General features: G+C 53.1%; 1 protein-coding gene across 1 annotated transcript in view; it reads right to left on the bottom strand.

The window, feature by feature from the left end:
- The window catches only part of LOC105700561 (helix-loop-helix protein 11), a 106,634-nt gene that overhangs the window by 68,070 nt on the left and 24,955 nt on the right, over positions 1-13,609 (bottom strand). The window lies entirely within an intron of this gene.

Here is a 13,609-nt window from a genome sequence, read left to right as displayed (position 1 = left end):
TTCCCTCCGGGGAATTCCGATCAGCGCGCTTGACCGGGAATTCTGCCCCGTCAACGCGTACACGTGTCCGACATTAGGTCCACTATCGCGTGGCCGAGCTCGCGAATCTCGCCCGTACGCCCAAAGGACCCGCGAGGCCCACATGACGCGCCTTGTACATACAGAACGATGCGTTCAAATTGCGCGCAATCTTGAAATTCGACATCGTGCCGGGAAATTCGAACCACGAACGATATTAAATGCGCAGTAGAGTATCGATAAATGAGCAAAGAATTTTAATCGAATCGGGATAAAGTGGCAATCTCAGCTTTACGGATGCGTTCAGAAAAGAAGAACGGCAACGAGCTCCTAGGAGAGAACGAGTCGCGGAAGCGACCGAAAGGTCGCGGCGGCCGGCGCGATAACGCGTGAGCGCGAGCGCACGCACGGAGCCGCGCTTCCACGTACGCCTCCGCGAGTACGCTCGGCGGCGAGACCGCGAGGAAACGCAGTCACAACCACGCAGACACATCCACTCGGGCCGCGTCCATTCATAAAAGTGGGCGCTCGCGGGCGCGGCGTTCCTCGCGTGTACGCGCCGGCCGGCCGCCTTAATGCACCCGGGAGAAATTGTGTGCTAATGGCCGATCGCTATCGGCGCGCGAGACCGCGGTAAATCCGGGCGGACTGGCCGCCTTGTCACCGCGGGGACCCCGTTATCACGAGGGACCGCCTCGAGGACGCGAAGCAGAGACCCGAACTCCCCCCATAATTTACGAGTTATTACGATTCCTATAGGTAACGTGAAAATAAATACAGAAAATACTCTAAAAGGTCTCGTCTTTTTTTTTTTTTCTTTTTTAAGAAAAAAAGATTAGCAGTAGATATATATACCCGACATACACATGGCTGGCTAAATAGAATCTTAAAAAGCAATATTCCGTCGGGAGGAAAAATTGACACCGTTGATTTTTGTAGAAAGTAATTTTATGCCGAATTTTCCTTGGATGTATTTCATCCCAGGATTTTGGAGTCGCGGGCCCTTATCGGGAGTCCGGGCTTATCGGTCGCGGTCGAGGAGCGACTTCGTACGAGAAGTAGTCTCGGCCATTGGCCAATCAGTCAACTATTCGCCCCGCGAATGGCTACTCGGCCTTTAAACGTCTCTTCCTGCTTAACCTCCGTCCCTTTGCTATCCCCGTCTCCCTCTCGGAGGCCATACACCGCGAATCTGTCGGCCTGCCATTTGTCGGAGATCCATGGCAGAGCATAGGGCTAACCCATTGCTCTCGAGGCCTTTGCCACTCCATGTCCATGGCGAATAAGAGTACAAAGGGTTAACACCCCACGCAAGGTTCCTCGGAAAATCCCTACGCAATTTTCCATTTTTTATTTCTTTTTGAAATAAATTCAGCTGGATGTATATATAGTACTATTCTAAGAGAAATCTGTTTTTTAATCAAATGCGTAAGTCACGGGGAAAAAAAAAAAGTACCGCGTCGTTTAAATCGGAGCATTAGCGATCTCGGTGTCGATTACGCCGTCGCTTAACCGGAGTCGACGACACCCGCTAACGACGGCACGAAAATAACCGAGCGCTTAGCATAACCCATGCATGCGTAATACCAGATTCGGCGCTCTCTCGTTCGGGATTTATGTCTGCATCGCGGACACGTAAGAAAGGCCCCGGCGGAACGGGGCGCGCACGTACGCGAGCGGGTATTATGCAAATCGAGGGATGCTGCGAGTAATTCAGTCCCGTAACGGCTACTTAGGCGAGTGCAGTGCCGTGTCTAGGAACAACGTCCGAGACGATCTCGTGTATGCGATATTACGGGGCGAGAGAAAAAAAAAAAAGGCGAGTAAAAAAAAATCCTCCGAAATAGAACGAAAGGTAAAATTAAAATGAAATCCAGGTCGTTTCGAAAATGGACGTACCAGAATTTCTTTCGCTTATTTATACGAATTGGGTAACGGTGCTAATTGCAGCGATGAGGAAAATCTTCGTCTGATTTATTTGTTCGTCATTAGCTAATTGCGACGAGCTCGTGTAAGCGATATTGCGGGATGGGAAAAGTGGCGAAAAGGACGATTGCAAAATTCTCCCTCCCGCAAAATAGAGAATGAGAGGTAAAATTAAATCCAAATAATTTATGAAATGGACGTCCGGGCGTTTATATGAATTGGGAAAATGGCGGTAATTGTAACGAAATTCGGTCTCGCGTACGCTCGTTCCTGGCTAATTACGACGAGGCAGCGGAATCTCGCGGGTCAGGAGGTCGGGGCCCCTCTCCGCGGGAAATCGCGCTCCTCACCTCGGAGAAGAGACCCCCTCGAGGCTTTACGAGCTCGGCAGCGCCGTATTTTAAGGGCGCCGCGGGGATCTGGACCTCGAGGAGTCCCGGAGGACTCGCCCTAAATCATCGGCGCGATTTCCAGCCGTAAAATCGGGACCGGGGAAGTCGCGCGGCGCTGCGCGGCCGGAGACCCGCGGGTAGTCGCGTCTCGCTCTCGCGGCCGGGCCGGCCCATCGGTCGGTCTCTCTCGCACTCACGGCGAGAGGCCTCCTCGCGTAACGACGTCCATCCGCTGCCGCGTAACGACTGCGCCGGTTAAGCGCACGACTACCAGCGCGGGAGAGCATAGTTATGCAAACATCGCCGGGGCTAATGCCTATCCAATTTGTTTTTATGCTTCCGCAAGGTAATTTTCTTATTAGAACGGACCGCGGACGGAAGGGCCGAATCCAACGTTTTCCGTATGGAGCCTTTCGACGTCTTCGTTCAGGCCTCCTCAAATATATCGCCCTTGGCGACAATCGTAAACTTAATATACGCGATCGATCGTCGATACGCGATTTTCAAATACTTCAAGTCCGGATAATTATACCACGAGCACTGGGGCGATTTAATTGTTACTTTTGTCAATTTTAAGGATAGGTTGTCTAGGGGTAGACCGCCCCCTCTTCTGCAGCAAGGACTCGCATTTACGACATTGCATCGTCGCGTTTATGCCGCGAAGTTTTAAGGTCACCCGAGGAGAGCACTTCGGCCCCGCCGGATTGCGGAACCGGCGCGAATTACGACGCCGTATTTCACACCGGGAATATAATAATCTCCTATTGAACGCTCCTCGCGCGAGGGCCCGTGTAAGCACTGTTACTCTCTACCCGTGATATACGCCGAGTCAATTGTCCGCGATAAAGCGCCACACGGTAGCCATATACCTATGCACCGACGCGCGTTGCAACGGAGGATGCGCCCGACTCGATAAAAAATACATTGCAGTCCAGTGCATCGAGCAACCACTTCACCAGGGCAAGGCTATAACTCCCGACGCAACTTTCAGCGCGCGCGCCCCTTTAAAATTACCCCCTCGCAATTTCAATTATCACGAATAACAATTTGAATTTTTTTTTAATTTGAATTTGAACAAATAGTTTATAAAAAAAAAAAAATGAAATTTCGCGAGTTTCAGGACCTACCTTAGGATCTCCATGTTCACGTATTAAATTATGAAACGATTTGAGACACCCAGGTTCGTAGAAAAGTTTTACGAACGACCGAGCTTTCGGATGCCACTTTCACATCCCCTTAATACTAACGCCTGACGGTTTAACCGATTACGGGGGAAGTAATCTCTACAAAGTGGCGATAAGAGTCGCGATAAAACGCTCCCTGGATGGAATTCCGCATTCGTCTAGTCGGGGCTCGTGCTTTTCTAGGGCTGGTAGAATTTCCAGGTCGGCCGGTCTTCGGGGAATCGCGCCGAGGCTGGATACCGCGCGACGTGCAGATACGCGGAGCGGCGTATCCGCGGGTAAGGTTGAGGTTAGGTCGGTATACATGGTAGACAGGCACGGCCTGAAAATAGCACGGCACTCACTGTCTGGCTATGTGGCGTCTGTGCTCTACTCCCGGCCTCTGCCTCTCTCTCTTGCCGTTCTTTCCCATCAGTCTGTCCGTCCGTTCGCGGCCGCGTCTCTTTCACTCCTCAACCGACTCTCCCTCTCTCTCTCTCTCGTCCGACCATCCGCTGCGGTATATACTCGCCGAGCAGTGCCGTATCGCCCCCTCCGGTCCCCTCCGGACCCCTGAATTATGCAATCCCACGGCCCTGCATTTTGCGCACCTCCGTCTCTGCCTCTCCTCCCGAAATCTCTGCCAAAAGGAAACCGCGGGAATCCTTCGATCCGTCCCTTTTCTCTCGATTTACCACGCGTATACTAGTTTACCGATGAGAGGGGAGCAAAAAGTACCTATACTGAAATGAGCCAAAGACAGGACTAATCGTAGGAATCCTTCGATCGGCGACTCGTCAAACAAGGGGAAGCGCAACGTGTACGCCATGTCGCGTAAATACCCGACCAACGATGCTCAACGGCGAAACGAGGCAAGATTAGCGTTAAATAATGCACCGCTCGTCCGGCAAATGGCCGAGGAAAAGGACGAGGGGAAGGAGGAAGCGAAAAGGGACGAAGAAGCACCGTGCATAAAGCCGGGCATCCCCGTAACATTTCCCTAACCTTACTTAACACCTAATGCCATTATTGTCCGAGCGGACCAAGAGAGAGAGAGAAACGCAAGACTTTTTCTTCCCTCCCCCCGCCCCAAAAAAAAAAATTCCGCATAATCGACGTTAAAAATTCATTCGAGGCGATCGTAGGAGAGGAAACGAGGTCGAGCCGATTTATTACGAGGTTTTCGCGATACGTCGAATAACGAGCCCGCGCTTCGCGTCGACGTAGTCCCGAAATAGGCTTATGAATCCATAAAGATATCGCGTCTGGAAATAAACCGCGGCGCGAATCGATGGAAAGCTTTCCCGGCCACCGGAGACAATCTAATAAACCGGGTCGCTACGTGCTCGGGGTAGTTATTATTTAAATAACTATTCGCCGACCGAGGAGAATCGCAGGACGCGGGAATGCCGGAAGAGGGTCGTCGGCACGGAATCGATCGGAATCCGCGGGCCGATTATTATTTATTATTACGAGCTCCTACGACTCGGGGGGGGGGAGGGAGGGGGGGCGAGAAAGTGGAGTACCCGGTGAGGGGTACAATGGGTCGTCGCTAATATTACATAGACTGGTGTCCCAGAAAATAATTACCGCGCCAAATTGCGAGGACCTTCCCTTGCGATCGATTCCCACGTGACGGTCTTAAGCGAACCGAAGGTCTCGTTAAAATAGAATAAAATAGAATAAAATAGAATAAACGAAAATATAACGCTATACCCCTCGCTAAAAAGGACCCGCGTTCCGATGCACGTGGAATGACCCTTTCCGACCACCTTAACGGCGGGAATTTAATTAACGCGCCCTCCCCGAGGAGTATGAAAATCCCGGAAAAAAAAAAAAATCCCGGAAAAATTGCCGAGTTTCGTCGGGATTCCGTGATTTCCCACGGCGTGGATTCAATTTCTTCTCGACAAGGCTCGAGAACGATATCGAATCGAATCCCACGGAGGGGCCGATACGTGGAGCGGAAACAAGCGACCTTGTCCTCGTTAAGGCCGGGCGAAATGGCGGCGACATATGCACGTCGCGTTGCGAATATCCTGCGACCCATTTCACGCGTGCCCCCTCCCTCTCTCGTACGGCTCTCTCCTTTTTTCACGCCCACGGGCCCATTGACGGTCATGCTCGCATCGCCACAGGGCCTGACCATTAAAGGAGTATTCCAATTACCTTTAAAGCGCCCCGCGAAGCCCCTCGGCGCGGTCGCGCTAACGAGTGCCGCGCAGCACGCGAGGCCGCTGGATTCGTCTCGACGTCTCCGCGTCGAGTTTTAAAATAAAAAAAAAAGAAAAAAGAAAAAAGAAAAACTTCTCGCGGGCATAAATTCCCATCGTCGTCCCTTTTCGCGCGAGCGCCACTTTCCCGAGACAAGGGAGGAGGGAGGGCGAGGGGAATATTTCGAAATGGAAAGCACTCGCCCTCTGCCAAGTTACGCCCACGATGCCGCCAACATTTCGGCGAGGTCGGCGACCCCCCAACCTGTATTAACGGCGTGACATGACGAACGGTTCGTGTCTAGGTGCAATTATTAGGTCGTTACGCGGAAGTAACGCGAGGTCCCCACCCGCCGTAGGATCCAGGGGGGGGGGTGGGCCGAAATTTTTACGCGGGATAATTAACCGGTGACCGGTGACCTCGAAGGGCAACCTGGGCAATGCTTGGTCCCTGGCGGGCAATGAGGCCAGGTAAAAGGTATTAAACGTGCGAACGAGGGACCGTAAACGCGTTCCCGGAACAGGTGAGAATGGCCGCTAATTACGAGGGACTTTAATTTTCTCGGTTTTCCTATTTTTTTTTCTTTCACTCCACTTTCCTTAATTCCTTCTTTTTTTTTTTCTTTTTTTTTTTCGTATCCTTACGTTGGTCCCTTTCCTCTCGAGGCTCGGGATGAATTTGCAAATCCGCCAACTGCCAAGGTGAACGACCCGTCGGTTCCGAAATCTCCTGTCTCCCTTTCCGTCTCTCTTTCCCCGTCGATGCGGCAATTAGGGACGAGCCGTTCCGAGAGTCGCGAAAATTGGCAAGCGCCGCGGCGCCCGGGGCGACGGGACAGGGGGAAGAGGGCCGGGAGAGGGGGGCGAAAAGAATCGAGCCAGCTGGGGGCCAGGTGCCGGAGGTCGACCGTCTTAATTGGGCCAGGTTAATGACAGAAATGGAGCCGCCGATTGTCTCGCTCTCGCGGAGCTGATCTCCTCTCCCCGAAATTTCATTCCCACCTGAGCCCCCGTGATGCGCTTCGTCGCTCCCTTGAAAACGGGTCTAATTTAGTGGGGTGACGAGGCGAGGGTTTCGTCGACTCGCGTTACTCGGATTCGAGAATATCGCCGACTCGAGTTACAATTAAGGTATATCAAAATAACTATCACGACGACTTGACCCGAGTAATCGAATAATTGGTACCTTGGTACAAGTTTTTTTTTCTCCCCCTCACACTCTTATTTTAGTAATTACTGCGTCGCAGTCGCACTAATTACTAAAATAAATAATAATAACAACGATAAGAATAAAATCCACCTCATCGAAACATTCGATTCGTCCCATCCCTGGTCCCATATACCAGAGGGGAGAGGAAAGAAAACCGCTGCGTACCCGCGGCGTTTAATTGGCCGGAAACCGCAACGCCGAGGTAAACTCTCTCGACGGGGTCACAGACAATCGTTGATAATTATCGACGATCATCGACGGCCATCGGTGATAGTCGAGTGCCATCGAGTGGTAATCGCGCGTCGCGTTATCGCGCCGGTCCAACCCGTCCCGATTATTTCGGGACTTAAAGGCACTCGGGGGGTATCGCTTCGAGAGAGTCGCCATTAATTACGAGGTCTCCTCCCCTGCGGCCATTGTCTGAGCCGCTTTACGAATTACGACATCCGTGCGGCAACAATGAAAGGGATTGCACGTGAGCGAGTGCGGGATTGCGTGCGAGCGAGCCCTCGGGAGATTCCTCTCTCTCTCCCTCTCCGTCCCTCCCCTCTCCCTCTCTCGCGAAACCACGGCTCGAACTTTATCGTACTTTGGGACCGCAATTACCGTGGGCACCCACCGTAATGCCGTCGCGGCTACCGTACGAGTGTACTTTGCACGTGCTTCGATGTCCGATACCAACCGCGCGTCGTTTCCCGAAAACCCTTTCAATTTGACCATTCTCAAAAACAAAGGGAAGAAATAAAAAACCGAAAACACCACGATAAATTGCAATTTCAGCAAATAACGACCTCGCTCTCCCACATTACCGGCCCACTGTCAAGTGTCCGCATTTATTTAAGCAAAATCTCCCTCCATATAACCGTGAATTCTTTTCCCGCGGGCAGGCAAGACACCCCAAGAACTCAAAGAGAAATCCTAACCTAAAATATTACCCGGGGGTAACCTTCCGTGACGCACCCCGGGTGACAAGCGGCCTCGAAGACCGCCTGAAATCGCCGTACCGTGTCTAGGAAAATTTCCAAAAAAAAAAAAAAAGAGGGGAAAAAAATAAGAAAAAATGGAATATTTTAAAGGGCGAAGCGGACGTCTCGAGGGAATCTCGCTCGGATAGGGAGAGAAAGTCGGAGAGCCGGATCGCAACGAGAGGGCCGATTTGCAACAATTAGCGAGACATACCGTTTCGCGAACGGCGATGGAGGAGAGAAGATCGGGGGAAGGGGGGGGCTCGGCCGAGCAAACGTACTAATTGTGCAACGGCATTAATTGCAATTAACGTTGCGTTACGTTACGTTACACGGCCGCGTAATGGCGTCTTTGATCGCCTCGGGGAGATACCAATAATGAGTACGCGTGTCTCTCTTGAGGAAACACGCAAGGCGACCCACGGAGTAGCGATGTGGATCGTCGGGGCAAAGGCATAGTACTTTGCACGTTTCCACCCCCCCGACCGTCCCCCGGCCTCCTCGGTAATTAAAAATGCGAAAAAGATAACAAAAATTCTAAGCGTCCCAATGAAACTAACCTGATAAAAATCATTCCAATTCTTTCCGGCGGTCTTTCGGTCTGTCGTGGAATTTTAGGTCCTTCGGGGAGCTCCTGAAGGACATCGGCTGAAATGTCCTGTTGTTCGTTCAGAAGGTTTGGGGGGGTTTGCATCTCTCACTTGGCACGCTAACACTCGCGGCCCGCGACCCGGCTTGTTCACGCGTGCGCGTCGGTCGCGCCCGTCGCTACTCGCGGTTGCATAAATTCAGCGCATATAGGCGCGAGGCGTAGTAAATAATCGCTATAGTACTACCGCGCGTACTACGAGCCGGCCACCAAATGAAAGCCTGAATGAAACTTGGTCTCGCGACCGCTCCTGCGATTTCGAGCGCGGAATAAGGAAACGCTTCTCCGTACGCGTTACGTCGCGGGAACTGCTACGAGAGCACTAACTAAGATGGGCGTTAACTACCGGCCACAGTGATTCGAGGTACTCCCCCCACCGTACCGAAATACGTGCGGCTTAACCCAGTTACGAACACCACCAACAAAAAAAAAAAGTAAATAAATAAATACCTAACTCGAAACCGGTGAGTTCCAAGGAAGATAGAAATTTCCAAACGAGGGAGATATAAGACAACACTCGCCAAGTAGTAATTACGAAATAGTAATTACGGTTAAATTTCTCACCCTCCAGGATATCCAAACATGTCCACCCTGTTTAAAAAGGGGGAAAAAATGGAATAATAAAAGGCAGGTTCGATTGGGGTTAAAGTCTCAGGAAAACAGGGAGGGACGGAGGCGACCGTAGTTAAGGGATGTACCCGTCGAGGAGTAATTAGCTTGCCGGTTAACAGTCCGGAATAAGGGCCGGGGGGGGTAAATCTTGCGCTCCGAGTTTATCATCGGCTTTGGCCGGGAACCAGAGAGGAACGAGTCGCAAAGCCGGAAAAAGGATGAGGAAAACCTCGGGGGAGAGGGGGAGGATATTTACGTAGTCCCCTCGCGCGGTCCTGCAGGACGTAATTCCGGCAATAAATCAGCCAGTGATGCGAATTATTGGTACGAGGAAGCCAGGGGAAAAAGAATCGCCGAGCAGGGGGTGGGAGGACTCTCTCGTGGCAGAAAACCCCCTGACGGGCCATAAGCCGACGGGGAAAAAAGACGCAAGAGGGGGGCAAATCATATTTCAGAAGGAAGATCGCGAGTTTTACCGCGCGCCCGAGACGCGTCGTTACTCACGCGACTTACTCTCCGTTGGAAACGTTGTAAATTCTCATCGAGAAGTCGCGAGTCGCATGCGGACCTTGGGACACGCATCTGGGACGGAGCCGAGAGAGAGACAGAGGAGGAGAGACGCCTCGGAAAGTCGATAAAGAGGGGAAAAAAAAAAGAAATATTAAAAAAATAACAACGAGAAAGAACAATTGAAACCCAGACGGTGCACCTATAACTAGGGTCGATTTGCATCGACTCGCAATGATTTGCATTCGGCTGCCCGGGTGAGGCCCTATTTCAGACGGGCTCCGGTCGAGAAATAAGCCGAGCAAAACGCTGCCTACCCATTCATGAAATAGAACCTAGGGAGAGGAGGGAAAAAAAAAAAATAGCGCGGTGGAAGGATAAAGGGGGTACACCAAAAAAAAAAGAGAGGAGAAAACGAGCTAATTTACATGGAAATCAATGAGAGCGCGGAATTGCAGGGAGTCCGCAGTCAGTCTTTGCTCTTCGAGCAAAGATCCGCGAATGGGGGGGGGGCGTAAAAGGAAAAAAGAGATAAAAGTAGGGGAGGGGAGAAGTCGAAGCTCGGATAACTGTGTTAAAACGGCCGCGCGCGTTCCCGCCGCGGCGCGCACCGACTCGCCGTAAATAAAATGGCGTTCGCCCGTAAAATTTAACTCGGGCGATGGCATTAACTCCTCGCGCCCACTTTGCATCTCTTTGTGCATAATGCCGGGGCCCGCGCGGCGGGGCGCGGGGGAGGAAGAGGGAAGGAGGGGAGCACTTTCGCCGGCGCGATGCACCGAACGCCGTTTTTTCCACGGCCTCGATTTCGCGGCACTTTTGCGCGAGCAAATGCAATTCCGGGAGAAATTACGGGAAAAAAGCGAGGCCCGGCAGGGCGCTCGTACCTTTTTCCATTTCCTTTACGGCCGACGCCCGGCGGAAAATCATTGGTCCGATGACACTTTTTTTTTTCTCCCCCCTTATTACCGCCTTTCTCATTTTCGTCGTCCTTCTCCTTTTTTGTCGTGGTTTCCCGAAATTTCGCTCCCCGGAATGGAAGTTCCCTCCTTATTTGCCCTCTCTCTCCCCCCTCCGATAACCGAGCGATAAACTTAATAGGCTTTCGGAGGCGTCGAGACGCGCGACAGGTGTTTCGCGCGCCCAGGTATCTACCCCTCCTCGGCGGGGGGGCAGAAGGTAAAGGCAATCATCGTAAATCACGGCGGGAATCGGTTATCGAGAGGCGGCGCGTACGTACACTGAACGTGCACCTTGAAAGACACGCGCACCTCTCCTCGGCCAATCAGGTGGGAGGGACGTCGGGCGATCGACGCGAACCTCCTACGAGAGGAATTTCTTAGAGCGCGAGGGTAATCCTCGGCTCCTCTTAGCAAACCTGACAGGTGCCGAGATATTTTTCCACCTTCTCTATAACCTAACGTTCTTTTTTTTTTTTCCTTTTCGAGCCGAAAAAAGGAATTTCTTAATTTACTAGACTTTTCTTTTGAGCGCCTTATCTTTCAGACTCGGCGACGCGGGGCGTCGCGTTCGTTCGACTGGAGGTGGCCGCCACAACGCACTCTCACACGCGGGTGCACCTCGGCGGAAACCGTTGCAGTGCGATTTGGTGCAGGTAAATGCATCCCCGGTGCATCGATCGGCCGACTCCTTTCCCCGGCAATTCCGAGGCTCATTAGGAGGGTATTAATGGTGAATAAATGAAAACAAGGAAATCCTATTAGAGAGTAGTAATAATGAATAAGCGAGGTGATAACTGACAACGCCCGCGACCGAGGGACGGCCGAGCGGACGCGGAATCGCCGCAGCCCAAATAAACGCGTGGCAAGTGCATCAAAGATTCATTGTCGCTCAGACGTGCGCAATTCCGCCTTCAATGACCCTCCCTCCCCTTGCAAGAGGGTAACCACCCATACCCCTCAGCAGCGGAATACTTGCGGAATGCTTCCGCACCCTGTCCCGCGAAAGCAAGAAACGCCGAGAAAGGGAGAAAGGAAAGAAGGAAGAAAGAAATCGAATCCAGCGAATCCGCCCGAAGGAGGACCCTCGACCGCGATCCCGGACCCGCGGTTTCCGCAACGCAACGCGCCGAGTTGCGTGCTCGATATCGCGCGGCAGGGGGGTCGGGAAGGAAGAAGGAAAAAAGAGCGCTCGGGAAGGGAGGGAGAAAAAAAAACGAAGCGCGATAATTGGCCCGGGGGACTGCGCAAGCGGGGGCGCAGGAAAAACGCGCGGAAAACCCTAATTGCACCCGGAGACGGTGACACGCGTATCATTTCTTGCGCGCGTTCACGCGCCCGCGTCGATTGCGTACGTTCGTCGGCGGCGTTTCAGCCGTGCGGAAAAACGGTTCCGCGGATCCGAGCGAGCGCACGCGGAGAACGTTCCGCGGTTTCCCAAGAGCGGAGGGTAATTGTCGCTCTGGGGAGAATAAAAAATCGATGGAATAAAAGGAAATATAGAAGGAACAAAAAAAAAAGAAAAATCGGAGGAATGGAAATGAAAATCGGAAAGATCCCTCGGGGGAAGGTCAGGACTCGAGGAGGAGCGAGAGGGTCCGCGGAGCGGACTGCGGCCGAGAACGAGCGGAGACCTCCTTGACACAATGCCGGCGGCCTCTCGTTGCGTAACGGCGGCGCCGCGGATGCGCAACCCTTGGCACGGATTCCGCGCCCCGGTGCAATTATTATCGTCATCGAACGCACCTCGATCCTATTTGTAAACAAGACTGTTTGTCAACAACCGCAGCGGTTCATTACGCCGCGAGTCGGCTGCCAAGTGGCGAGAAAGAGAGATCGTTCAACCGGGGCGCGATCGGTTTTTCCTCACTTTTCAGCGCTCTACTAGATTTCTCTATCTCTCGACGAGGACTTTTGTCCCTCGGGAAATTTTAAGGAACGAAGAACGATCGCTTCCCGCAGGACCGCCCGCGGGAATCGGCGGATTTGCCCGAAGTAAGCGGCGATTCCGCGCGGGCGCGCGCCGTGCCTCGGTGAGTTTCAATGAGCGCGCGGCCGGCGGGCCGCGCGGGAGGGACGGACGAAACGCGCCGCCAAGTATCCTTGGGCCAGTTTCGCGGGAGGATTTTTTTTTTTTTTTCGTCGGTTTCACGTAGACGCGACCGGCGAGTCGCGGGATCGCTGACCGAGCGAGAGAGAGGCGATCGGCTGGATAGGAATTCGAGAGTCGACGCGCGGCTACCCTGCGGATAAAATCGGGAAAAGAGGTAGAGACAGGGAAACGAAGAACCATCCAACGGAGTGTTTTCGGGGAGTATTCAGCGAGTTTTTCGGGTGTTTTATGTTTTATTTTTTTATTTTTTTTATTCCGAAATGCGACCCCCGCCGGAAACTGCGACCCCATGTACCGTCCGAAAAATCGTGAGTCGAGCCTTGTCGCGCCATCCAGGCCGAAAATGGACAGGCTGGAAAATGCACTTTACCAATTGCAGTAATGGAACAACGATCCCTCGGCCAGGGCGCGGGACGCGCCGTCGCGGATTACACGCGCAAACTGTAAAACTGCCCGACCGATTGCATTGCCGGGGCCAATTGCATTCCGGCGCGACTCTTTGCGCGAGCAATTTTTCCGAGCGGGCAAAAACCGCGATCGTTAACGATCGACCCCCGACCCCTGTATGGGCCGGGTCCTTCACCTTCGCGGCACCTATTCCTTCCATCGGCTTTTTATGGGTCCGCGGGTTTGCCGGTCGCCCCGCTAAAGCGGGGTACTTTTACGAGCCGATAGTAATTGCAGCTCGCGGGCGGTCCCCGCGGGTCCCGAGGTCCTCCCGCCGGCGCGCGCGGCCGCCCTCTGACCCGCATCCGCTGCGCTCGCGGTATATAATACCTCGGGCCGGTCACGTGACCCCGGCGAAAAACCGCGGGGCACGCCGGTCGGCCGAGACACGGCGGCGCCCGTCACACCTCAGACAGGGTGGCGCCGTCACCCCAG

This window comes from Orussus abietinus, unplaced genomic scaffold (assembly GCF_000612105.2).
Source record: "Orussus abietinus isolate OABI.00-Male unplaced genomic scaffold, Oabi_2.0 scaffold2, whole genome shotgun sequence".
NCBI classification, from domain to species: domain Eukaryota; kingdom Metazoa; phylum Arthropoda; class Insecta; order Hymenoptera; family Orussidae; genus Orussus; species Orussus abietinus.
The sequence above is the reverse complement of the archived record's forward strand: the minus strand, read 5'-3'. Positions and strand labels throughout refer to the sequence as shown.